General features: G+C 43.4%; 1 protein-coding gene across 2 annotated transcripts in view; it reads left to right on the forward strand.

Moving 5' to 3' along the window:
* Positions 1–323: 323 nt before the first annotated feature.
* Positions 324–2,963, forward strand: part of EYA3 (EYA transcriptional coactivator and phosphatase 3) — a 145,334-nt gene continuing 142,694 nt past the window's right edge. Inside the window, exon 1 of one of the 2 annotated variants that reach the window (XM_012645996.1) lies at positions 324–437. The gene's annotated coding sequence lies outside the window, so the exon portion shown is untranslated. The remainder of the gene's footprint in view (positions 438–2,963) is intronic. The other variant, XM_012645995.1, reaches the window with a different exon arrangement.

Genomic DNA, 2,963 nt, shown 5'->3' on the forward strand with positions numbered 1-2,963 from the left:
CTAGGCTGACTCCACGGCACTCTAGCCCGGGCAACAGAGCGACATTCTGTCTCAGAAAAAAATAAAAAAATAAAATAAAAAGACGTGGAGAAATGAAGGCCGTGGTGGTCTTTGCCAGGGATGCTTGCAGCTGTGTAGCGCAGCAGACACCCTCGACACACCGCACGACTCAGAGGCGCTGAGCCGGCGAAGTGGGCGGGGCCTATGAGCTTCCCCTCCTCCTGAGGCCCGACACATGAGCCCACAGGCTTCTCGTCAAACGAGGTGTGGATTGAGGTGACCCTGGCCGCTTACTTCCGGTTCCTAGGGATGCACTTCCGGTTCCTAGGGCTGCACATCCGGGTTACGCTAGCGCCGCGGTTTCCTTCACTCGTTTGGTTCTACTGTGGGTTTGGACCGGTCCCCATGTCCTGCTGTGGAGCTTCTGCAGCCTGTGGGTGAGTCTCCGCCGTCGACAAGGGGTGTGAGCGCAGCCGATCGAGTACAACCTGGAGGGGGACGGGTCAAGAGTTCTGCCTCGGTCCTTGTGGGTGGGGGTCTCTTCGCCTGTGCCTTGTCCCTGCAATGCTTCCCTCACGCCAGCCCTTTCCTCCACGCTGGTCTCGCCTCTTTCACCTCAGCTTAGCCTTCTCGGTCCGCGCACCTCTCGCCTTGCTATTTTTCCTCAGCCTCATCATCAGCGCCTTTCTAACCCCGGTTTCTTGCTTTCCGCCTCAGCGCTTCCTTCAGCCACTGCCTCTCCGTTTTCCTTCTAGTCTCTTGTTTTAGCATCTCTTTTCCCCATCCCCTGATTCTCACCGTTCTTTTACCTAGCGAGGTGGCCCACCTCCTTATTATGCTTACTCTTCTCCACTGCGAAACTGAGCCTCTCTCTAGGGTCTTATGTCCTTGTCCCCCAACTTTCCTCACCTTTGACCCTTTTTCCTGGGACTAGTAGGTGACAGTGCTGCGCCTGGAGTTCTGCTTGTTTGTAGCTAGAGGAGGGCTCTGCCAAAGCCCCAGTCTGGGAAGGCTTCCCCAGCCTAGCGGAAGTTTTGCCCTAAGGCGCTGGGTTAGACTGAACTCTGGTAGCTTCCGTAGTTAGGGAACAACAAAGGCGTTCCCAGTTCTTCGCTGGAGCTCGGTTTTGGGGCTCTCTCAAGAGCAGCTAACAGGTGGCAGGCTCACGGTACTGCTGGCGGTTGGGCTTGTGTGATCTTGTTAATTGACAGATCATGAGGACGTTCTGTCAGTTTTGTGTTCCCAGGAGAATGGATGTGCACAGCTGAGGCAAAAATACGAATGTTCTGGGGTGGTCAGCTGTGTTTTCTGCATGGGCTTTACTTACAGGACCGTTGCTATGAGAGAGGAGAGGCTTTTTTTGGAGACTGTTAGCTCCAGACTTATAAATTTATTGTCAGAAATTTTAGTGTGTTGTTACTGAAACGTTTTCTGTCAAAGAGTTCACTATAGTGATTTCAAAGTAATTTTCTCTAGTTGAACTCAGTGTGCAAATGTATCCCTATCCTTGTCTCTTCTACATTGTTTTCTCATTTTTTCTGTATTAATGTTTCTATTTCTCTGTTTCTTCATAGCCAGACATTACAGTACCTCTTAGAATATTCTGCTAACTTTTGGTTTTTTTCTTTACCATTTCCACTTTAGTCTTAAAACCATCTTTTTCTCATTTTGAAACTTGGGGTGTCTTTCTTAAATTTCTCTGAAGGTTTTAAGTCGTGTATAATATGAAGGAATTGGATTTAATAATGGTTAGTGCCTCATTTCCCAAATTTTGTGATCTGAGGTATATTTAGAGGTACAGGGTTGGGTAATCTTTATTTTTGTTTTTCCAAGTTTATGGTGTACATCTAGCATTTGATTGCAAAAGTTTTTTTGTGTGATCAGTTTCTGTAATCATATAAATTGTGCTCTAAAATTTAGTACTTCAATGTGAACAGAACAAATACAGATTTTATCATCTTCTTCTCTTTTAGCTAATGAGTTATAGAAAAATATCCCTCATATGATACATACACATATAAGAGTGTATAAACCTTGGCTTATTCCAAAATTGGTCTACTCTCTTCAGCTATTTTTAGCAAAGGACTTTGGAGCTTGACTATGTTAGTCCTAGAAGCCACAGAAAAGGACCCTTCTGGTGGGCTTTCGGGACTTATCTAACTGCTGAGGGAAGCCCCTTTGAATGTTTCTTTTTTTTTTTTTTTTTAGCTCGGATTTTATTTTATTAAGCTAGACATTAAAGAGATTTGTAAAAAATGTAAAACAATGCTACTCATTAAATTTTTTTTGTTTTGGAAAATATAATTATTTTAATAAAAATAAATTATATTGACTTGTAACAGGTTTGTTATTTTTACTTTTAAATGAATTAAAAAGTAGTTTAAAAATTTCTCAATTTCTAATAGAGTAAAGATCAATGAATATAACCCATGTAAACAAAAGTGTTTTGGAGTACTCAGTAGTTTTTAAGAGTTTGGGTCCTTAGTGAAAGTTTCTTGTCTCTACCTCTTTCCCTGCACCTACACTGGAAACTATAGCTTCTGTCCATCCTGGCCTTAATATGTCCCATCCTTAAAAACTAACCCCAATGAGTGTAGTTTACTCCAGCTGCTTCCTTTTCGTCAGGTTTGTGGACATTTTTTTTAAGCCATGGGAACTCCAGCAAGAACCTCAGACCCAAAAATGAGAAATCACTGTTTTCAAAACAGTGGGAAATCATAAAATCTAGTTTTAAAAATTACATACCATTGTCACCGGTAACAAGTGACACTTTGTTTTACATGTAAGGAAATCAGGGCTTAAAGAATTACTGATGATTTTTCCAAGATCATTTTTTTTTTTTTTTTTAAATAAAGAAGTCCTGGCCGGGCGCAGTGGCTCACGCCTGTAATCCTAGCACTCTGGGAGGCCAAGGCGGGTGGATCGTTTGAGCTCAGGAGCTCAAGACCAGCCTGAGCAAGAGC

The sequence above is a fragment of the Propithecus coquereli genome, unplaced genomic scaffold (genome assembly GCF_000956105.1).
Source record: "Propithecus coquereli isolate 6110/MARCELLA unplaced genomic scaffold, Pcoq_1.0 Scaffold239, whole genome shotgun sequence".
NCBI classification, from domain to species: domain Eukaryota; kingdom Metazoa; phylum Chordata; class Mammalia; order Primates; family Indriidae; genus Propithecus; species Propithecus coquereli.